The sequence below is a fragment of the Siphateles boraxobius genome, unplaced genomic scaffold (genome assembly GCF_051911475.1).
Source record: "Siphateles boraxobius isolate OS27281-9 unplaced genomic scaffold, OSU_SipBor_1 25, whole genome shotgun sequence".
In the NCBI taxonomy this organism is placed as follows: domain Eukaryota; kingdom Metazoa; phylum Chordata; class Actinopteri; order Cypriniformes; family Leuciscidae; genus Siphateles; species Siphateles boraxobius.
The window spans coordinates 33984771-34010085 of record NW_027508866.1 but is presented as its reverse complement, the minus strand read 5'-3'; the positions used below and the strand labels follow the sequence as shown (position 1 = coordinate 34010085).

General features: G+C 42.0%; 1 long non-coding RNA gene across 1 annotated transcript in view; it reads right to left on the bottom strand.

The window, feature by feature from the left end:
- Nucleotides 1-213: 213 nt before the first annotated feature.
- LOC143750597 (uncharacterized) overlaps nt 214-25315 on the bottom strand; it is a 108157-nt gene continuing 83055 nt past the window's right edge. The window contains exon 3 of the long non-coding RNA XR_013207180.1: nt 214-332. This is a non-coding gene — a long non-coding RNA (uncharacterized LOC143750597). The remainder of the gene's footprint in view (nt 333-25315) is intronic.

Below are 25315 nucleotides of genomic sequence, written 5' to 3'. Positions count from 1 at the left end.
GGTCACACAGTCCGTGAGTGTATTAAGATGTGAAATATCTTAAAATAGGGTCTACTTTTATTTGTGTAAACTCACAAAGCTTTTATAATATCAACGTGGGTCCTAATCTTGCCTGATCATACCCTTCTTTTTTCCATTGATATTCCTCTGACTTTTTCTCTTTTGTAATGTCTCTCAGCCTTCTCTCTTTCAACAGTCTTTCTTCAAATCTCCCTCTTGCTCACTCTCTCTCCAGGCTCGCCCATCATGTGTGGACACGCCCCCTACTGCTGATTGGCTAAGTGTGTTGTGCTGCTCGGTCCAATCCACTTTTCAGAAATCGCTTACTGCACCTTTGAGAAAGAACAAAACAATTTTTTTAAAGTAACTTATTTCACATCATTAATACAATCTGCATTAATGCTAATCATAAATGGCATTAGCATACACATACTAGAGTAATTTAACAAGCGACTGGTTCTCCTATCTGTACATTTACCCTCGCTGTTTCCTTCAGGCAATGCAAATCTAGTTTTTCATTAATAAATTCTATTAACATGGCTGAATATATTTCTTTACAAACTGCCTTACAAAGCATCTAACAAACTAAAAGATCCTTTGATAGCAGTCGTTCAAAAAAAGTTCTTCTCACTGTGGCTTCATTTTGCAAGGCTGCAGTTATAATGTTCATGGCAGCGTCCTGCTGGGCGACGCTTTTCTCAATTATTACCACATTCATGAACGGACTTCTGCATTAACAAGCCTCTTGTGGACAGCTCGAATGTTTAACGCTAAGCTCCAGTTTATTTTTGAGGCTGTATTCCTCAGTGCTCTGAGGGTATTTTATGAGACAAAGAACACAACAGAACAACGCGTTCAGACTACACTCTCACCTGAGGGACGCATCATTATCACAGCATGTTTCTCACAGAAACTGCATTCATTGTGAAAGCTACATTTCTTTAGTTAGTCCTGATTGACTACAACATAATTACTTATTCATATTTCATTGGTTCTCTCTTGTTTTGCATTTGTGTTCAAAATTTAATTGTATGACAGCCTGGCCAAAAATTATGTCGACAATTTGCCACGTTTCATTGCGTTATCACAAATAAAACAATTGACTTCAAGCGCAACTACACAATATGCTTACAAATTTTGAATATTTTAATAAATGTTGAAAATGCAAATTTTCCTACGCTGGGCCACTTGTTTGGCCACTACAGTAGATCAGCAAAAGTACAGATTCATATTAATCGTTTCTAAATAATTGACTCAACTGAACTGAATTGAAAGAACTGATCCCAAAGAATATGTTCGTTTGAATCAACTCATTCAAATTCGTTTTAATTAGTTCTTTGGAACTAATTGTTTAAACCAGTTCAGAAATTCAGAATGATTAGTTAAGGAATAAAAGTCAATTTTAAAGATCAGGAAGTAATCAGACACAAATAGAAACACCTGGCCATATCCAAAACTAAAATTATTTATTTATTTTTTAAATTAAAAAAAAAATCCATGGTAGTCTCATGATAGTTTTGGATTGATGGATTGAGCTCACATACATGCACACACAGGCTTGCCAAACACAGACAGAACAAGTGTCATTCTCCGACTGGTGTGAAAATTCACAACTTAAAAGAATCAGCCAAGAATATTTATCCCACCTAATTACCATCTTGGTTTCTCGTTCGTTCTCTGGCAGTGTTGAGGACCATCTGTTTGGATTGGGAGGTCAACATCTAACTGATTATACTCTCACTTTTAGAAAACGAGTGCTTGCAGCTCTCACTCTATCCTCAGACGCCAAACAGGCTGTCGAAATTACCATAATTCCCATCATTCAAATGCTATGCAAATGCCTGGTGAATGCTGGCAGCACATCAGCATTTGTACTTATAAGGAAGGTTACAGGCATCATGTGTTGATAAATATTCAGTTAATCGGTTGAGCAGCGTGAGTAAACCATTACATCTGTAAAACATCACTCCGACGAAGATTGTTCTAAGAATGAAAAGAACAGCTAAATATGGATATTAAAAATCCTCAGACGATTATTAAACTACTGCACACTTTGTGATCGGATACACCGGATTTTGATGTATTTAAAGACATTATAGTATTTAAATAAAGCAAACATGGTTGTACCGCGATACAAACAGGGCAAGATGATCAATTTTGAATTTTGTTGCTTAGATGTTGCTCAACTTTGTCTCAACTATTTCTCCTAACTCCGCAGGAGAAATAAAAAGACGCAAATGAGTCATACAGTATAGAGTAAAAAATATGGTCATGTTTTTCCATTACTTTAACTCAACTTTTTTAAAGTTACAAGAGATTCAAATAGACAAAAGAATTGTTCAAATGACTAATTTAGGCACTTTGAGTATACTTAAAATCAGAATTTAAGTTAAGTGGAGATTTTTTAGTGTATACGGTTACAATAAGGTTCCATTAGTTAACGTTAGTTTATAAAAATACAACCGTTCATTAGTTGATGTTATCTCAGGTCAATTAATTAATATTAACAGATACCATTTTAGAATTTAATAATGGTAAATGTTAAAATTAAAGGTACAATATGTAAAATATATCTTGCACAGTGTGATATATTTCCTGCAGTTGTGTACTTACAATATCCCAAAAGTTCCCAGAAATTTTTAATTTCAAGGAAATTCAAATTTTAAATAATGGCTCGTCCATGTTCACTTGTCGCCTGACAATGACGTAATATCTGCTTTATCCCTAGTTTCCGCTCGTACTGCCATAGTAACCATGGCGACAGACGTGGACAACAGCGCTACGTCTAGCGGCTCTCTCACGATGTTGTTGTTTCAGCCCGTCCTCATCCCAATGCGTCATATACAACGCTTTTGCCAAAGCGTACATATCCTACGCACATGGCGCCCTTTAGCGTAAATATGAGACGCAGATATATATGGGGCAGAAGGCGCCTCCTAGTGGTCTAACCCTAACCCTACCCCAGACCTAAACCTACCCATACTCTGTGCGTGTTATATTTACGCTAAAGGGTGCCATGTGCGTAGGATATGTACGCTTTGGCAAAAGCGTCGTATATGACGCATTGGGATGAGAACGCATTGGTTGTTTCGTTCAAACATTATGGACCATGGCAAGCAGACTTTGGGACAAAAGGAGAATTAAAACGAGGATCAATATCAGCGTGGCATTTTCGAGATGCCAAGAGCGCCACGTTCGTGACAAACTTCGACTTGACAGAGACGCCGCTCTTGCATGTACTTTATTAGCCAGGTGATGTACATAAAACTAATCAATGTTATATAGCTCAACATGATGACATTTTAGAATATGATCAGCATAGGGTGACCAGAAGTCCCGAAAGATTCGGGACAGTCCCGAAATCTAAGCTGTTGTCCCGAATCCGGCCCTGATAGTCCCGAAAATTATACTAAAGCAAAATCTTGAGTAGCCTATATTGTCTGCTAAAACATTAAAAACTGTCCGTGGAGGTTGAGTCATGAAGAGAGCGCAAGTTGCAGCAGCCGCGAGCTCAATGAATGAATGTGCAGGCAGCCAGTCGTAAAGGAGTGATTGATTTGTCGCGGCAAAAAAAAAAATACCTCTGCAATGAATAGAGACAGAGCGTATTTATTTAAAAGCTGCTGTGTTTCAAGGTGTACAGCAAACAAGCTAAATAACCCAGAAATACATTTTTATAAGCTGTCGTCCCCAAAAAACGGTTTGTTTCAGGACATAAAAGTGGATCAATTGAGACAGAGCCATCTAGTTCTCGAACTACTCTGAGAACTACACCCACTGGAACGCGACATGATATTGTAAAAAATAAAAATAAAAATCATAATTTTAACCATGTCGATTGCTTATTTCACCACCCTATGTGAACCTGAGAGGAGATGCACTGTACACGTAGCCATACTGAGTGTCAGGATCCCACAATTTACCCTGCTGATGCTTCACGTCTTATTGCCTGTATTTTTGTCTCCTTAAAGGCTGGCTTTTACGGTTTGGAAGCTTATAAAATGTATTTCTGGTTTTTTTAGCTTTTTTGCTGTACACCTTGTCACACAGCAGCTTTTAGGCATTTTTCTGTCTTTTGTTATGTCATAAACGACAAAGAGGCAGCCTCTCGCAATGCAAAGTCAATGGAGACGGTTTGATTGTTTCTCCCCCCGGTGGGCGTGGTCTTCAGATTATGATGCTAGGATGGGTTGCGCTCTGTCTCTATGACTACATATTAGACTCCGCCCAACCGTATACAGTTATAAAGCGTATAAGGTGGCTAGTATACAGCGGCCAGGCTTCTGACTAGCTCAGGTAAGTTTCAGCACATCACTCCTATTTTGATCTCCTTGAAATGGTTGCCGGTGAAATTTAGAGTGAATTCAAAATTTTAACCCTGGTTTTTAAATCCTTACAAAATCTTGCACCAGTCTATCTTGCTGAGTTGGTGCATTCACACTACTCTTCACGACCACTCAGATCAGGACATTTATGAATGTTGTCCATCCCTAGGTCCAGATTGAAACACCGTGGTGATCGAGCTTTTTCTATTGCTGGTCCAACACTCTGGAACAAGCTCCCTGTAGTCATCCGAACAGCACCATCTCTTTTTGTTTTTAAATCTACGCATAGGCACCGATTTATGTTGTCCTCCGTGGGTGCTCATGGGCGCACGCCCTTTTAAAAAAAAAAAAACGTAGGCTAACTTTAGGCCTAGTCAAAAAATGTTTGCATTTCAGAACCGAACGAGAAGCGCAGCGCTGCGTCTATGACAACTCGAGGTAGCCTATCGCACACCGGACGCGCACTTTGTCAGTTTATGGCAAGCAATATTGTAATGTTATGTTTAAGGACATTATGGAATTAAGATAATGTCTGTAGGCTACTATGTTACGATTGTACTGTACAATTAAATACAACCGGGGGTACGGTCCGTTAACTGAATGAATTGAGAATATCACCTGAAAATCCGATAACATCAGCAATTTTCATTCAAGCAGCTGATTTCTGTAAATGAATGTAAAATAAATGTAGATTGCAGCACAGGTTGAAGTCAGTACATTAACGACGATTTGAGACAAATAAATGTAAATTTAATCTAAAACTATGTAAATCGCGCTCTGTGGCACGGCAGGATTTTGAACAAGGTCCTATAGCCGTAGCTGGGCGCCGCCGGTGTGTGTAAGTTACACTCTTAGAGAATAATGTGTTCGAATTTTAAAAGACATGGCGCTACGCTGCGCTTCTCGTCAGGTGTGTGACCCCTTTTAGGAAATGGACAGCCGCCGACACGAACGCACACACCCATTTACTTGATAATAAAGCCGTAAAGTAGGCTATCTTTCAACTTAGGACCATAGCTCAGGACAGCGCCACTTCTCACAAATACAGACAGAATTGGAGATCAAAAGTTTAACTGACACGTAACCGCGATCAGAGGCGTTTTCATGCGAGAAATGCTGTGATTGGTGGATAGGATATGGAGCAGGCGACTGACAGCGACATAACCAATCACAGTGTGACAGACGCTTCACATAGCACCAACTGCAATGTTTAATTTTAAATGAATGTAGCCTACTGGCAGTCTGGCACACACGTGGGTGCTCGGTATTTTCTATCAGCGCCTATGCATCTATGCTTAGATCTTATTTTCTTGAACAGATGCTGATAGTCTAAAATATGTTATGTAGTTGTATTTTATCCCTTTGTAAATTTTTTATGTACAGCACTTTGGTCAAACCAAGGTTGTTTTTAAATGTGCTTTATAAATAAAGAAAAGAAAGAACAAAGAAGAAAGTTATAGGTACTGTTAAATGAATGTTGACAGCAGCTAAGATCATCTGAGCATGTAAAAACATGATGATAAAAACACATCTAAGACAAATGTTTCCATTTCCACTTAATTTAACCTCGATAAGAAAGACTTGAGATAGTAAAGAGATCTCACTGGAGATTTTCTTACCTACATGATGGTACTGGTATGCTAAAATGTTATTTCCATCATAATGGTGTTGTAAAAATAATGTTTTATTATTATTATTATTATTATTATTTTTTGGGAAACTCTACTCGTTCCTCTTAACTCCATCAGACCTCATAACACAGAAACTCATTCAGTGGATGCTACAACACGCTATCAGAGTCACAGTAATGCTTCACCAGTCCCCGTGAGACTGAAAACTGATCATTTCAGCGGCACTTCCACATATAATATGAACAAACTTCCTTAAATCTCTGGATCACGGCTCTGGCTCTGCTTCCACATATTACGCCGGCTGGGACTTTGTTCCTGGAAAGCTCTGCTTAAGTTCCCTTGTGCTGCTATGCTGGAGAACACAGATGATAACATGGGTGAGGAAGTAGAAATAACATTAAAGATTGTTTGTTATTGACACAATGCATCTGCTATGCCTTAAGATGGGTAAGTAACACACGTAAAAACGACAGAGCAGCACAAACACACACATACAGAACACTAACATAAAGAAATATATACTATACAGAGAGGGCCCAAACTATTATAAAAAATAATATTTTCGAATACAATATTTAATAAAAAGTCATCAGTTCTAATGTTATTTTAGGAATTATATTAGAAATATAATATAAAAAATAAACATCTAAATCTTTTTGAGGAAATAAACCCTTCAAATCTGTCTTGTTATTGCTAAGATTATGACGTGTTCCGCCCGCTGGGGAACATGATTGAAAAAAAAAACGCGCTGATAAAATAGCTAATGCTATTCGCTATGAAAACCGCAAGCAACACTAAAGAGGAGGACATTGTTGCTACTTTATTATCCATGCCGTTTTCAAGATCAACTTAAAGAAACCTGGAGTTAATCAGCAAAGGAAGACCTACACCAGAGCTTTAATTTTGTGTAGAAAGCCACAGCTTTTTAAAGCATTTCAACCCCAGCAATTATAAGCGATAACCCTGAATGACAGCATCAATCGAGAAGCTAAAGCTTTACTGCTGGAATTGTTTGCTGTTTGGGTAAGTTATTTCAAATCTAATAGATTGTGTGACTGATTTTATTCTGGCTGCCCCTGTTTTATGTACGTATGTTTAACTTTATTTGAGAAAACAGTCTACAGTCAGTCATTCTGCATAATAGTAAGATTTTTCCCAAATCGTAAAGTGTAATACGGTCTGTTACATACATTTATTCAGCTGCTGTGCCAGTGTAATGATATGATTTATTATCAACAAATGCAGATGTGTCTGTCGCTAATGTGCTTTGGTCTGAGAGCTGTCATGATGCGTCACTTACATTGAATATAGTTGGTTTTTTGGCCAGTTGTCACCATATTCCACTGAAATGCACACACTGGTTGTGCGATGATGCAATTATTTGTAATGAGGATTTGCATTTTATTACTTTTTGTTTCATTTTGGTGATAACTCTCACGCTCACTCTATTTGCTTGTAGCATTTCCTGTCAAAGGAAACATGCAGTATTATAGAAGAGGACACTTTCCTGAGGGAAGGGGGTGAGAGGGCCAAGTTATAAGTGTCACGGTTCGCTACTGATAAAATATAGCAAATGCTTGATTGTTTATATCTCCACAAAATGTAAAAACTATTGTCCAATGTATTGTGCATAAATCTAATCTGCTAAATGCAACTGTAAGGCAATGAAGATATTAAGAATAACATATTTTGAATATTAACATCCTCATTTTCTGTAAAGCTGCTTTGCTATGCAAGACAAGACACTTTAGATAAAAGCATCTGCCAAATGCATGGATATAAATATATCATATAAATATTTCACTCTGTATATTTTGTACTGAAATGAAGCCGCTCTCTGTGATTGGGAAGTGCATGCAGGTGAGGGCCAGGGAGGATGATGGGAAATGTAGTGAGGAGCTGGTGACTAGCTGGTGACCGTGACAACATAATGCTTTTTGTCCTTTTAGAAGCTTGACGGCTTAACAATTATCTATTTTTATTAACTAACATTAACAAAAGTTAATAAATACTGTTGCATTTATTAAAGTCCCCATGTAGTCAATAATTATATCCCTCAAAACTCATCTTTAATCACAAAATTACTTATTTAAAAGTTTTTTCCTTTTGCCTTGAAATAGCTTGAACGTAACTCTACACTTGCCTCAATAATATACGCGGTATTATGAATATGCAAATTAACCCCGCCTCCACTCACTCACACCAGCTCAGAGATCCACTCGTTGACGATCACACGTTGACCTGATTGATCACAAGGTAGTTTGTGACGTTAGAAACACCAGTGATTTCAAACCGCGTTTTTGAGACTGTATTTGGTTCACTGCAGTTTTAAGGATAAAATACTCAGCGATGGGGTTGACTTATGAATTTACACATGGTTTGTCATAAAGCATGTTAAAAACACACATAGACATATAAATAACATTAAAAACTTTATTTTCACCAAAGGGGGGCTTTAACTAATGCATTAACTATTGTTAACAAATGAAACTTTAATGTAAATGTTATTACCAAAAGATGCAACATAATTTGTTACGAGACTAATGACATTTGATGGCATGATGCAACTTAATGCAGCAACGTTATGGGTTTGAATCGGAATGCATGAATTAAAAAAGTCACTTTGGATAAAAGCATCTGCCAAATGCATGAAAATAAATTCACTCCGTTACTGAAACAAAGCTGCCATATAACATGATGCTTTTCGTCCTTTTTGAAGCTTGATGGCTCCTGATCACTGTCTGTTTCCTTTGTATAGACAATGACAGCTTGGAAAATGTGCTAAACATCTCATTTCATAATTCACAGAAGACAGGAAGTCATGCAGGTTTGAAACGACATGAAGGTGAGTAAATGATGACAGCTAGGTTCATTTCGGGGTGAACTATCCCTTTAACTTGTCATAAAACCAGAGCTCTCAGATATAGCAAGAGTGATTTGATGTTTGATCGAGAGGGATTGGGTTCACAGTTCACCACACAGCACATCTGAGCCGAGACGTTCTCGAAACGGTGGTACAACGAGGGAGAATCATCTTCATGCTTCGGTTGAGGGACAATTTGTCAGTCAGAAAGAAGTTAGCAAATATTTTGAGGGCAAAAAACTGATTCCACCAGCAATTACTTAGAAAGCGTCCCACAAAAACACGTATTTACAGCGGCGTAGCAGCTTGAAGAGTTGTGCATTACCTCTTTAATTAGTTGTTGCTGTTAATTACAGTTGCTAAGAGCGTGTCCCATAGCAACTGCGGCAAAATGACCCTTTTTATTTAAGAGTCTCTAATGCTGCTTAGCAGATAATTGTTCATTAATATATGGGTTTGTGCATAAATGCATGACCCGGCCTTTGCTGCAATGCTCGCTAATTCAAATGACTTTTCGCCAAAGTCACACAAGTATGAGGTGTGCATGAAAATAAGGTCTCTGACATACTTACAATGAAAACTAATAGATGAGCGGCAATTCATAAATAATTCCGAGAAACACAGTAGGAGGGATTTCCATAGATGTAATAGTGTTGACAAAGGACTTCATTCATTTATGATAAACAAACAAGCGATGCCATTTAGAGGGCACTGAATGCTTGGCCTTTTAAGAACAAGAAAAGTGGTGCTTATAATTACATATCTGAATATGGATTGCTTTTTCTTATGAGATAATTGGATTAACTCTGAAGTGGGTTAATAAAAGCCCACATCGACAGCAAGCCATTTAGGAGAAATATGAATTGCTCAACCTACATGCGGTTCTGAATAATCACGATTCTTCAATGCTGTCGGCAAAATGCTTCTGACAGAATAAACATAAGCAAGGGTTCCACTGGGCTGTAATTTACTTTTATAGACGTCTGTTCTCTTCCTAAACTACAGCTTTTCAAGAGCACGACATGGAAAACATTTTCCGGATGCGTGTCAGAAAAACGTTAACAATTGCAAACTCCCACCCCCTGATCTATTCGTCCTGTGCCAAGAGCTGCCGGTCGAGCCGAGGGATTTCATGCATTTATATATTTCTCTCATCTAAACACGGCCACTTTGAACTTGTTCCTGGAGGCATTGCAGGGAAACATGTAGGAAAAGGTGCTTTAAGCTAAATAGTCCTGTTCCTCTCGGAGCGTAACAGTCCGTCCGCTGACTGGCAAATTAAACTGTGATCCTCCACTGAAGCATTATTAACACAGAGCAGCAGTTTATGACACAGGCGAAATAAACAGATGTGCCACAAAGCTCAAAGGAAATATCTGGAAGACCTTTCTTTCTATGTATCTCAAAGTTATTATTAGTGCTGTTTGTTCAATCTTCACTATTACTATTGCTCAGAGTGATCCAGGTATTAAATTAAATCTCCTGAAAAAAAACCTAGCAACCACCCAGAATACTCTACCAACTGCATAGCAACACACTAAAACACTATTATAGCAACTGTATCCCCTGGCAACATCCTATAACAACCTAGCAATTACCCAAAAATACCCTAGAAACACCATGGCAGCATTTAATCTTAGCAACCACTGAGCAACAACTAGCAACCCCCTAGTATACCATAGCAACTGCATAGCAACACCCTGGCAACATCCTATAATAACATCCAAGCAACCACTGTGGTATGGAGTAGAAATTATCCAGAATACTCTAGCAAGTACATAGCAACACCCTGACAGCATACTTAATCTTAGGAACCACTTAGCAACAACTAGCAACCAAGCATTACACCATAGCAACTGCATAGCATTACCCTGGCAATATCCTAGCAACCACTGTGCAATGCCGTAGCAATTACCCAGAATACCCTAACAACTACATAGCAACACCCTGGCAGCATACTTAATCTTAGCAACCACTGAACAACAACTAACAACCACCCAGTATACCATAGCAACTGCATTGCATCACCCTGGCAAAATCCTATAATAACATCCTAGCAACCACTGTGCAATGGTGTAGCAATTACCCAGAATACCCTAGAAACTACATAGCAACACCCTGGCAGCATACTTTATCTTAAGAACCACAAAGAAACAACTAGCAACCACCCAGAATGCCCTAGAATCAGCATAGCATCACTCTGACAACATCCTAGCAACCACAGAGTAATGCCCGAGCAATCACCCAGAATCACCTAGCAACTAAATAGCAACACCCTGGCAACATGCTTAATCTTACCAACCACTGAGCAACAATTAGTAACCACCCAGAAACCCTAGCAATTGCATAGCAACATCCTATAATATCCTTGAAACCCACTAGAATAACCTAACAATGGTATAGCAAAACACTAAAAAAGCATTCCAGTATCTTTTGTGCAGACAAACATGTTCTTTAAAATATGCATAAATCTACTGCAGGTCAAATGAAATGAAAACACAAACTCAGCATGTGAATAATGCTGCTTCAGAAGCGCCGTTGATCATTTACATGAGTGTCATGTCTCCAAACATTCTTCACTGCAGTACATGACGTGTCACAGGAAGCCCTCTGGACCGTAAACGACCCACAAGACGCTTTAACTCTCCCTCATTTTTCTTCTCATTAAAGAAATTACCTTGTCAAACCAAAAAGAAAATAAAGCAAACTTCTCAGGCTGAAGGTTAGTGGATGAAGACGGCCAGAATGAGACAGCGGCTCGTTTAGCATTATTGGCTGCGGGCTGTTCTGAGCGTCTGCATCATTACTCTTGGACGTACATAAGGAAGTCCAAACGTCTGCAGATCATTCAGAGTTCACAACCTGAATAATGCAAGAAAGCATTGCAGCACATTGCTCTCTGTCCGCTAAAGTACATCCATTCAGGAAAATGCGCCTGTTAATGGTGTAGCCTTGACATGTCAATCACAGGTTATTGCTTCATTTATGACACATGTCAGTTCAGAACGAGTGCATGAAGGCCGTGCACGTTACATTTTCACTTAATTCATGGCTGTGTCTGAAATTGCCCCCTATTCCCGTAAATAGGGCACTTTTTGAGGGGACAGCAATTTGTAATGGTGTCCGAAACCATATGGGACGATATCAAGTGAACCCATTCAATCCCACAATGCACCGCAATAACGAGTGTCCAACGGCTAAAGAATACCCATAATACACCATGAGAGTCATCGTCTTGCCAGAAGATGTGCCGCGGCTGAATCATCTATCCATCCATTTTCCAATGTGGCTACAGTGTAATATCGCACAGGTATAAATTCCTTTTCAATTGATTATTAAACTGTTTAATTAAGGTTTATAGATGCTAGTTTCCATGCCAGAGTTGAAGATAAATCTTTTCATTACTACTGGACCTGCCAGTTTGCTAAGTTTCAAATGATTATTAAACAACAAGCACAAACTAAGCAAAAGCAGAAGCCCCTCCTGCGACTCAGTGTCTGAATTCACTCACTCGTTTTCATTCACGCCTTCAACTGAACTATATTAGTGTAGTGATGTAGGGAATAGTGAATGAGGGTATAGGGGGAGATTTCGAACACAGCTCATGTCATGCTACCGTTCATGCAGAACCCCTGTCAATGTCATAGTGGTACAAACCACATCATCAATCACAGGAAATTACATCCTGAATTCTAAAACAGAGACACAAAATCTCTTTCAGGAACCTTAACCTGGACTATTTCCTGCTGGTAAAAAGACCTGTCAACACTTGATCTGTTAATAAAACCAGCTACTAACCTGTTATATCTCCATTCTATGTATTCATTTGTTATATTTTTAAAAAACCTTGCTATGTGCACTGGTTGCTGGATTAACTGGGACTGGTCACAGCCATTGCATTTTGTTGCCCTATATTGTTGGTGTAACGATGTGGCGGGAATGAAGCGGAGAGCGAATCCAAATGCAAGCACTATTTTAATAAAAATAATACAAAAAAGGTAATCCAAGGTAAACAAAGAAACTCAGAACAAGAACAAGGAGACAACTACAAGCACCAGCAAACAACGACCGACAAACAACAACTGAAGCACAGGCGTTTAAATACACAGGCAAACAAGCTAAACAAGATAACAAGGGGGCGGGGCTAATTACAAACACCTGGAGAGACTAATAAACAAGAAAAACTACAAAGGACTACAAAACATGGCACAGAACAGGAATTAACAAAAGTCCACACAAGACAAGGAAAACATAAGACAGGAATTGTGACAGTTGGTTTGATTGCTTCTATTGCTCTCCTCATTTGTAAGGATAAAAGCGTCTGCTAAATGATTAAACGCAAATGTACTAATGCTGAAGATTATATAACAATCCTCAACAACATAAGAGGAAATTTTTATAACATATTTCCAGAAATACTCTTGACAGTGATTTTAATTAAGTTTGAAATTTCTGACAGATAATGCCTTGGAGTTTATTTTAGATCTAATATGAAGCACGAATACTGTCATAAAAAAATATATATTTTAAGAATGTGTTTGCTTCAATACTCTTGTATCTGTGACTAAAGGAATATGTGATGTGCTTTAATATGTAGGCAACAACAATATGTAGGAAATAACATGTTTATGCCAAAGTTTCTTTGGTCACAAAGTTTTCGTAAGTAAAAAAAATATATATATACTGCACTGTATATCAAAAACCAATAAAGCTAAAATTAATCTATCTATCTATCTATCTATCTATCTATCTATCTATCTATCTATCTATCTATCTATCTATCTATCTATCTATCTATCTATCTATCTATCTATAGTTCTGTCTGTCTATCTATCTATCTATCTATCTATCTATCTATCTATCTATCTATCTATCTATCTATCTATCTATCTATCTATCTATCTATCTATCTATCTATCTATCTATCTATCTATCTATCTATCTATCTATCTATAGTTCTGTCTGTCTATCTATCTATCTAGTTTATTTTCATAAACAATGAAAGATTATTGAAAAATGTAATGCCTTTCAAACTTTTTTACAAATTTTCCAAGTCTTTGTCAAGTTGGTATTCAAAGTTTGTCTTGATTAACTTTTTTTTATTTTGAGTTAAAGAATTACTGCTTTTCTAGTTAAAAACAACAGATTCTTTGAATTTCAATTCTGTTTTTTTTTTTACATTCAAATTGCAATTTGTTTACATTTTGCAACCTCAATTCAAATTCAAGAATTTAATTGTAAATTAAAAGGCATTCTCAGTGAAATTCAGCAGGGATTAAAGGGAAAGACCAACAAAACTAAGACTGCAATTGTACTTGCATTGTATTACGAATTTTAATTGTAAGTAAAAACACATGAAGTTTATGTAACTAGAAAGCATTTGCATTCATGCATGTATGTAGAATGTAGGAATGTATTTTACCAGAGTAACATGGAAAAGTGTGGGGAAATCAGTGTTAAACTCTGATGATTCTTATAAAGCACATATGTTCGTACGGTTGAGAATATTCGAGAACAAATATTTGAGAACAAACGATTGTACTTTAATACTTCCAACCTGACCAGCACTTTCATCTATTTCAAAAACTCTGGAAAACAAAATGAAGCCCAGGACAATTGGTTATTGTATTTCTTGAAAAGAAAACCATAAAATTGCACAATCGCTATGACTGTAAGGAGAAAAACAAATTATAACTCCAAAACCAATTTAGGTTTCTATTAACGTTCCAACTGCTGTTCATCTGCTGAGTGTGGAAGAATTGGGGTTTTTGGGGTTTTCTGCTGCTGGAATTTCCTGAAGCTCTCTTTAACTGGACTGATCGCTCAAAAAGATTCATGATTGTACCTGTTATCCAGTCCGAGTTGCCAAGACGGGTCAATTATCTGTCTCAGCCAGCTGGAATGCACCAGAGCTGCTCAAGATGCTTGTTTGTGTTGTTCAGGCTATATTTAGTTTGCTTATCACCTCTGAACAACACTGGATTCAGTGCACGAGAGTCATTTTCTCATGTACCTTCTTCTCAAACTGTAAAGCAAAAGAACCAAAACACCAAATTGGCCACTGTTTATCATCCCTTCAGTTCATTTCAAACCCGTGTGACTGTTTCTTCTGTAGAACACAAAAGGAGATAGTTAGGCAGGATGTTGTCATGTCTTGATGCACCATTTATTAAAATGCACAAGGGATATAAGTTAAACAACTTTATTTTAAACACTCTTTAAAATAAAGTGTAACAGTAGTAAGCTTTAAGTATACAACTAAGTTCCCTTTCGTTGTCACTCCGAGTTACGTCGGATGACGACGAAAGGGGTTTCGCTTAGAACACCTATCGACTTCGAGTATTACAAAACGAGCCAATGGCAAAGAAATGCCATGGGTCTGCGGAATTTGCATAGCGTATCTCCACCTTACCTCGTGGGTATAAAAGGAGGACGCCGGCAACAGGCAGATATGTTTTCGCTTCGGAGCCAAGAGTATTTCTTCACTCCACAGTCATCTCTGACTTCGCTCTACGAGACGAGCTTCTCTCTCCGGTGTTGGTGTGACGGCGATCTGCAGCGAGCTCACAGTGCCTGCTGATCTGTGCAGTAATCTGCCAGTGTGTGTGTGTCTCCCTGTGCGCTTCAACATCGCAGAGTTTTTTTCTCTCCTCTCATAAAAGAGCTCGCACGCGGCACGTCTTTTTAAAGACGGCTCGCCCGTGCATTTCTGGTTGCAGCGGACTGGTATCGGACTCTGATGGGCACGAGCGCTGTCTAGTGTGTTTGATCATGCTTGAACAGCGCTCGTGGGTGACTCATGTTCTCGCAAGGGAACGTGATCATCGCGTCATATATAGGTCGAGACTCGGTGAACTAGCAAGAGTGAGAGTCCCCTCATCCACCCCCCGATCTTCGGCTGGTGGCCAGGGTGACCTGAGGGTTACGGTCTGGAACAAGGCGCCGACTACGTGTCCGTGACCCCAGCCCCCCTCTTCAATGACGGTGCCCGCTAGTGAACTGCTGATTTCCGCGAGTCTACCCTCTGGTGGCCCGCGTGTTTCAGTTGAAGCTACAGAGGAAGATGCCATGTCTGTTGCAGCATCACTAGGTGGGCTTGAGTCTTCTGGAAGTGAGGGCTCGTCACAGCTGCCACCTTCCGGTGTGCATACGGCTCTGCCTGAGTCTGATCCGGAGATGACGGCCATGCTTTCCTGGGACGATTGGTTTTGGGTAAGGCCGCCGACCCTCGTCCGTGGCAAACCCCAATACCTCTCTTCCCGGACGTGCATGATGAGATCTCGAAGTCCTAGAAGACCCCCTTGTCTTCTCAGGACCGCTCGCTGATCTCATCCGCCTTTCCTCCCCTAGATGGGGCCGCTGCCCTTGGGTACACTGGGGTTCCCCCGGCTGAACGCTCTGTTGCGATGCTATGTGTCCTCAGAGTGCTTCTTCTCGGCGCAATCCTAAGCACCCGCCCGTGGCCTGTAGTTTTTCGTCTACGCTTGTGGCGAGATCCTATAGTGCCACGGGACTGGCAGCCGCCTCTCTGCATGCCATGGCTGACCCAGATGCTCATGGACCTGCACAAGGGCGGGACTGACCCAGGGCTCTTCACTGAGCTGCGCGCCGTCACTGACCTTGCTCTCCGAGCGACGAAAGTGGCCGTACGCTCCCTGGGTCAGGTGATGCTCACCATTCTGTGGCTGAACCTGTCTGATGTGCTGGATGTCGCACGGACCCGTCTGTCCGACATTCCCATATCCCAGGTCGGCCTCTCCGGCGGTGCGGTTGAGGGCTTGACCAACAGCTCTCAGCCGCTCATGAGCAGACTGACGTTGATTCTGTCCCGCCGTCCGCCCAGGTCCCTCGGTCTGCCCACCGCCGAAGGCGCCCCCCCCGCGGCTCCCACCCCGCCCGTTCACCCGGGCCGGCTCTCGGGGCCGCCGGCGGACGCCACAGCCCCTCTCCAGCCCCGCCCCCCGCTACACGCCGGGTTAAGCGGCGCTCCTGAGACGGGCTCCTCGGGGATGGAGCAGACTGAGGTTGACTCTGTCCCGACGGCCCCGCCGTCCGTTCAGGTCCCTCGGTCTGCCCACCGCCGTGGGCGCTCCCCCGCGGCTCCCACCCCGCCCGCTCAGCCGGGCCGGCTCTGGAGGCCGCGGTCGGACGCCAAAACAGTCCTCTCCAGCCCCGCCCCCCGCTACACGCCGGGTTAAGCGGCGCTCTTGGGATGGGCTCCTCAGAGATGGGACTCAGTTCTTTCCAGGAGCTGGTAGCAGGACCACTCCTTTCCCCGGGTGAGGGCCGGAGAAGAATCCTTATTCTCCAAAGAACTGACTCTCCCGTCTCTGAGCACAGAGAGTTCGGGCGACACAGAGCGCCACCCACATGCCGTGCTCTCCTCGTCCCCCTCTGTCCCGGAGGTGGTTGACACGGCGTGCCGTCCACGACCGCTTCGCCCCTGTCCCCCTCTGTCGCCAGACCCTTGACAGAGCAGGCCCCTGTGGAACGCTGGTCCTTCCCTGGCCTCCTCTGTCAGGGTGCGGTTTTGATTCCCTCCAGCCGAAAGGAGGTCCAGGGGTACAGCCCCTACCTCATTGTCCCGGAGAAGTCTGGTGGGTTACGGCCAATCCTGGTCCGAACCGCTCCCTTCACAGGCTGCCGTTCAAAATACTCCTGGCCAAACGCATTTCTGGATGTGTGCGGCCACAGGATTGGTTTGCAGCGATCGACCTGAAGGACGCCTACTTTTATGTCTCCGTTCTCCCTCGACTCAGACCATACCTACAGTTTGCTGTCAGGGCGCGCGCATATCAGTACGCTGTTTTCCCATTCGGGCTAGCCCTGTCTCTTCGCGCCTTCACAAGGTTGTTGAGGCTGCCTTTGTTCCTCCATGGGAACACGGGGTTCGCATCCTGAACTATCTCGGTGACTGGCTGTCTTAAGCTCACTCCTGAGACCAGGTTTGCGAATACAGGGACCCAGTGCTCCGGCACCTAGCTCGTCTGGGCCTTCGGGTCAACCGGGGAAGGAGTAAACTTTGCCCCGTGCAGAGGAGCTCCTTTCTCGGTATGGACTTGGTCGCCTTCTCCACTCAGCCATTGCTGACTTGCCTGAGACTATCAAGCGCAAGAGTGCGGTTCCACTGAAGTTTCTTCAGAGGCTCCTGGGGCATATGGCATCTGCAGCCGCAGTTCGCCGCTCAGATTGCTTCATATGAGACCGCTTCAGCTTGGCTCCGCGACCGAGTCCCGAGGTGGGCATGGCAACACGGCACCCTCCGAGTACCAGTTACTCCGACCTGCCGTCAGACCTTCACCCCGTGGTCGAACCTCAGCTTTCTACGGGCCGAGTGCCCCTGGAACAAGCTTCGCGGCATGTTGTTGTAACGACAGATGCCTCCTCCACGGGCTGGGGTGCCATGTGCAATGGACGTGCTGCCGCGGGCTCCTGGACAGGACCCCGACGCCTCTGGCACGTCAATTGCCTCGAGTTGCTGGCCGTACGTCTTGCTTTGCGCCGCTTCCGGGCCGTGCTCAAGAACAAACACGTACTAGTCCGTTCAGACTATACCGCCTCTGTAGCGTACATCAACCATCAAGGTGGTCTACGCTCCCGCCGTATGTCGCAACTCGCCCGCCAACTCCTCATATGGAGTCAGAAGCATCTGAGGTCGCTTCATGCCATTTATATCCCCGGAGTCCTGAACTGTGCAGCCGACGAGCTCTCACGGCTTCAGCCCCTCCCAGGAGATTGGCGACTCCATCCCCAGTCGGTTCAGCTGATTTGGGACCAGTTCCGGGACGCACAGATAGATCTGTTTGCCTCCCACGACTCGACCCATTGCGCCCAGTTTTATTCCCTGACCGAGGGCACGCTCGGCACGGATGCTCTGGCGCACAGCTGGCCGCAGGGCCGCAAGTATGTGTTTTCCCCAGTGAGCCTTCTTGCGCAGACCTTGCGCAAGGTCAGGGAGGACGCGGAGCAGGTCATTCTGGTCGCGCTATACTGGCCCGCCCAGACCTGGTTCTCCGAACTAGTACTCCTCGCGACAGCACCTCCCTGGCCGATCCCTCTGAGGAAGAACCTTCTTCCTCAGGGACGGGGCCACTTATGGCACCCTCGTCCCGATCTCTGGAACCTCCACGTGTGGCTCCTCGATGGGACGAGGCAGGTTTGAGTACCCTACCACCAGCGGTGGTGGCTACCATCACTTCCGCTAGGGCGTCGTCCACGTGACACGTCTATGCGTTGAAGTGGAACCTCTTCGTCAGCTGGTGCTCTTCTCACCGAGAAGACCCCCGGAGATGCTCGATCAGCGTTGTGCCTTCCTTCCTTCAACAGGGGCTGGAGCGAAGGCTGTCTCCCTCCACCCTGAAGGTCTACGTTGCCGCTATTGCCGCACACCATGACCTCATCGAAGGTAAGTCGGTGGGGAATCACGACCTGGTTACCAGGTTCCTGAGAGGAGCGAGGAGACTAAATCCGCCCCCCTCCTCTCGTTCCCTCTTCGGACCTCTCAGTGGTTCTAACTGCCCTGAAGAGTGCTCCATCTGAGCCCCTGCAATCAGTCGAGCTTAAATTCCTGTCTATGAAGACAGCGCTCCTGGTTGCACTGGCCTCCATCAAGAGGGTAGGGGACCTGCACGCATTCTCCGTTGACGAAGCGTGCCTGGAGTCCGGGCCGGCTTACTCTCACGTGATCCTGAGACCCCGGCCTGGATACGTGCCCAAGCTTCCTACCACTCCCTTCCGGGACCAGGTGGTGAACCTGCAAGCGCTGCCCCTGGAGGAGGCAGACCCAGCCTTGCACTGCTCTGTCCAGTACGCGCTCTCCGCGCCTATGTAGACAGGACGCAGTGTTTCAGGACCTCAGACCAGCCTTTTGTCTGTTATGGTGGGAAGCTGAAGGGAAAGGCTCTCTCAAAGCAAAGGTTGTCTCACTGGATAGTGGACGCCATTGCTTTGGCATACCAGCAGCAAGGTCGACCGTGCCCCCTTGGTGTGACTGCCCACTCCACCGGAGTGTGGCATCCTCTTGGGCTCTAGCGCTAGGCGCCTCGCTAACAGACATCTGCAGAGCTGCAGGCTGGGCGACACCTAACACATTCGCCAGATTCTTTAATCTCCGAGTGGAGCCAGTGTCCTCTCGTGTACTCGCTTCAACCAGCTAGTACCGGACCCGCTCAGGTGTCTTCGCTTGCTCGCCATTCCACTCCACGGACTGGATACGTGCGATATTCTCCTCAGGTGAGCTTCCCCGGAAGCCCTGAGCTCCTCCAGCACTCCTGACGTCGGCGCCAGTGTCTATTGCCTGCGTGTCGGCTAGGTGCCTCCCGTGTGCATGGTCCCTCCTCTGAGCGACCCCCACATGTGTATTTCCACTGTAAGCCTCTTTGAGCATGTGTCTTTCCCTTGGCAAGCCACCTTGCCACCCCTGGGGTTGAAATATTCCACCTGCGGCTGGACACCCCAGTGTTCTCCATATGTCTCCTTCGGGTCATATGTGTATTCTCTAAGTCCCCCCCTCTGGGTTGGCAGTAATTGCATATTTCCCCTAAACTTTGGGATATGCTCCCCAGTGTACCTTGGTATTCCTGTGCTAAATAGGAGTCCTTCGTCCGTGCCAGTCTCACGACAGGGATCTCAGATTTACGCAGGGCACTGGAAGACAGCTGAGAAGATGGCGTGATTAGACTGGTAACCCCATTCGTCGTCATCCGACGTAACTCGGAGTGACAACGAAAGGGAACGTCTCGGTTACGTATGTAACCCTCGTTCCCTGAGTAGGGAACGGAGACGTTACGTCTTCCTGCCACTTTCCGCTGTACCGCGGGGATCGCCTGAGCTCAGTCTTGGCTCCTCAGCGAAGAAACATATCTGCCTGTTGCCGGCGTCCTCCTTTTATACCCACGAGGTAAGGCGGAGATACGCTATGCAAATTCCGCAGACCCATGGCATTTCTTTGCCATTGGCTCGTTTTGTAATACTCGAAGTCGATAGGTGTTCTAAGCGAAACCCCATTCCTCGTCATCCGACGTAACTTCTCCGTTCCCTACTCAGGGAACGAGGGTTACATACGTAACCGAGACGTTTCTCGTAATTCATCTGTACTACAAGTGAACTGTTTTAGTTTTTTTTCTATTTTACTATTTTAATACAAGTAGTACATTTTTCAGTTCATGAAAGTACACTGAAGTATACTCTCAGTAAACTACTAGTTTAGTAGTTTATACTGCAAAATACTTGTACGTTTTCTTTAAGTGAACATAGAATTATACTTATATATTATTTTTGCACTTGCAGTATACTACTATGTTCTAGCGGTGAAATTGTATTTTGCATTTAAACGAATAGTGCTCTCCAACGCCTTGCTTTTTCAAATGCGTGTTGCATCTACGGTAGCTGTTATGTACCAAAAAGCTATGACAGGATGTCTTCTAATAGCACTTCGTCAAGTTTTCCTTCGGGTGAACAGGTTTGTTATTTCAAACAAACTGCAACTTGACACAACGAACAAACGAATGTTACAGTATGAATAATAACAGTGCAATGCAGCCTTTTACTGCTCTGCTCCTCCGTTTCTGCTGCTTTCAGTCACGTTACGCTGCCTCTGAACGAAAACGCGTTGTGGAAATACGTTGGCCTAGTACTTTTTGACCCTCTCTGCTATTATAGTTTTTCAAGATGGCGGAACGACACGGAAGCCTCCGTGGACCTACCCGTCACATGTATGTAAAGATAATAAATTATTTGTTTACGAGGATAAGTCAGATAATTGGCAGAGGTATTTGTACACCATTGAGGACACATTTATGAATAAAAATATTGATTTTAGATAATAAAATACCTAAAAAACTACACATAGTCCCTTTAACTGTACGTTAACTCATTTTAAAAACATTTTATTAGCTTCATGCAACACCCACAAAGCTTCACAGTTGTTTCTCTTAATGGCTAACGCTTCATTTCATTTGGTAACATTAAGCAGTTTTGATTTACACGCTGTTTAATGTTTGACGATCACGTTATTTTACATTTGAGTGAGCGATCTTCTATCGCTTGCTTCATCTTCTTCTCCTGTGTTTTGATCCGGAGATTCTGTACTAGAAGATGTGTCATAGCGCCCCCTACCGTATGAAACAGTGAAAACATGGATAGCTGGAAAATTCAGTCAATGGTGGGGAAAGAGTAAAGTATAATTAAAATAAATTCCTATGTACACTACCAGTGGACTAGCCTACACAAAAATTCAGATACGCAGAATTAGAAACATATCTGTTTTATATCAATATTCTAATCAATATTTTCAAGTTGTATAAGACTGTATATAAATAAATAGTTAACTCGATCAAAAGAGTTAACACAACTACAAGCCAAGTATACTTTGAATACTTAATTATACTTCTAAGTATATCTCAAAAGATTGAATACAAGTACAGGCCAAATATACTTTTCTCTCAGTTTAAGTCAAGTACACTTAAGTGTAATTTTAAGTATATTTCTGAGAAGTACATAAAGTATATTTTTGAGAAGTATATAAAATGTAGACTAAAAGTATCAGAGTCAAAACAGAGTCAAAATATTGTGGTGCAGTTTGACAGGAGTGAGTATATGTGCACCCATATACCCATACGGTTGAACATTAATCCCAGTACTTTTGAGATCATTTGAATTATTGTAAGACAAAAGTGATACTGTGTGGTTGAAAAGACTGTTTGTTCTGCTGTGATCGTTCTTTTCCAAGACTCCGTGTGATTTCAGCATCACAGAAATTATAGGGCTCTAAATATAGTGCACAATTCATAGACAACTTTTATGTTACTCATTTTTGAAGCACAACAGCACCCATTCATTGCTTATTGTATGAAAAAAAGGCAGCATGAACAAACATCTTCTTTTGTGCTCTACAGAAGAAAGTAAGTTCTAGTTTTGTAATGACATGAAGGTGAATACATCATGGCAGAATTTTCCATTTTGGGTAAACTATCCCTTTAAAGATTGAAGAAAGAAATGGAGATGTTTGTCTTTTTGACAATGTAGTGTCAGGCTGGAAAAAGTCTGAGATTTTTTATTTCATCCTGTTCCAAGGACTCATAGATTTTCTCATTCACAGATCCAAGGCAAAAAGCCAGGACGATGCAAAACACCATTAAACGTCACGCCAACGGCATAGAAGAACTCTTGAAAAGGTCTTCCAAAAATGCAATGATTTATAGCAAAGCAAGGCCAAAATCTAAATTCCCAGCAGGTGAGTCGGAGAGCAGTCACATGAAACGGTTAGAAAATATGGTTTTGAGGAATAAGATTCAGCTCCTGAAGCATGTCTGCCTCTCGCTGCAGTTATTGATCACACAAACGGGGAGGAAATGTCAGTGGTTTCATTGTCCTTCAGTTTAGTTTGGCCTTTGGTGTCAAATCCTATTAAAGAAAATCACAGCACTCTTGCTGTCTATCAAGCCATCAAAATGCCACGGGTCAGAACGGCACCTGTGGCATCACATACATACAGAATCCAAAACACACTTAAATGCTTGCCCTTTCTCTACTTAATGCTAACTGTGAAGGATTTTACATTTCAAAGAGCTCAAAGATTGCCTTTTCAAAGCTCAAGAGACTTTATGGAGTTCGAAAGTTTTTTCCAAATTTCGACGGCCTCTATCAACACGATCAAAACTTTGCTGAAAAACCTGTTGCACACAATCTGCTACATATCTTCTGTAATCTGATTGATGGTTTATCCTTTTTAGCAAGTAAAACCCTTTAGAATAATTGTGAAATGTCCACCTTCAGCTTATAGTCTTTTTGCTGTGAAATCTTTACTGATTTGAAACAGTAAATGTAAGAATAAACGATTAGTAATATTTTAAGATGAACATTTACTGGACTGAGGTTTACTTCATTATCCATACATCTTTTTGTTCTTCTTTTTTTTTAAAATCATGATACAACATGAATATCAAATATGATTCATCATGCTTTCAAGAAACACTATTTTTTTTATCTATCATTCTTCATTGTATTGCTTTTAAATTATAAAACTAGAGGTTTGATCATAAAACTTAGCATTTAAATATCATCTTACTAAGGTGTTATTTGGAGATATAGAGTGGTGACTGCATTTCATGTAAGAAGTCTGCAATATTGTTATAAACATCTCATTGATTTACATTAAAAGCTATCAGAATGTCATCAGACTTTTTTTGACGATATAAATATCAGCAACTGCACCAAATTGCAAATTTTTGCTGATTTTGTTTTGTTGCTTTGAGTCTGAAATAAAAGATGAAAATCAAAACAAAAATGCAAACTTTTATTTTATTTTTTATTTATATGACTATTCATCTGACAATTATGTCAGGCTTTACAGGGTTAAGTATCAACATGTCTCAGATGTTTCCCTAAACAAACCCAAATGATTCGATTGTTGTCATACATAGCGCTATAAAAGTAAAGTGAATAGCAGCTCAGATCATTTGATGAGGAATGTAATCTCTGACTTTTGACTATCGTGTTGTTGAAAACTTCACCAAAAGTCTTCATTGGCTCTCTGGAGGAGAAACAACAGAGATATTCATTTAATTCATTTTTGCTATCCTATGGTTAAGCTCAATGAGTTTAAAACTCCCCTGAAGGATCCAATCCGTACCATTTCTCAAGCACTAATGCAATCTGAAAAAGTATTAACCAGCACTCTTTTCTTCATCCTGTGGCCATTAGCAAAATATCCAGGTGAATATTTCCTCGTCTAATATCCAGCGTGAGCCAATTGTAGCTACTATGAGGATCTGAAGGTCAGCAAATGTATAAGGGTAAATTAGAAAATAACAACCGAGCAAAGGAGCAGTCATCAGCGAAAGTCAAAGACGTTCAGCAGGATGGATGTTGTGGAGCTCTGATACAGATAACCTTGTAGAGGTGTTGAGAGCTTGAAAAATTTCAATGTATTTGTTCTTTAAACACACCGTGGCTGTGCTGAAGCAGCATTTATGGTCCAGCGTACTTGGCTGCGTTTGATTGTATTGATTTGATTATGCAGTCTTGTTGTCCGTGCATTTCCAAACACACACACACACACACACAACTTGTTATTAAATTATTCATTGCATCCCCTTTACAAATGAGAAATTGAACATTTTGAAAAGAAGACATCAATTTAATAGATGCAAGATGCTGATAATGTACAACACTGTCTGAACTAGCGAGAAATAATTGTTTTGCTTAACGGTACGTCCACCTGAGAGCATGTAATCTATACAGGCGATCTCTCTATTAGCTGCGCTCAAATCAGGGCCGGCACTGAATGAACATGTTATTCAAATGAGTTTCTTCACGCATCATAAGACATTAAAGAAATACATTAGACAGCAGGTCAAAAGGTCAAATCTGCACTCTAAAAAATAAAACATTGGGTCAACAAAAAAAAATATGTTAATGTTTTCCACTAGAATTTTTAGGTTAAGACTGCTGGCAGAATTACATTAATTCAAAGCGATGTTTTAGGCCACAATAAA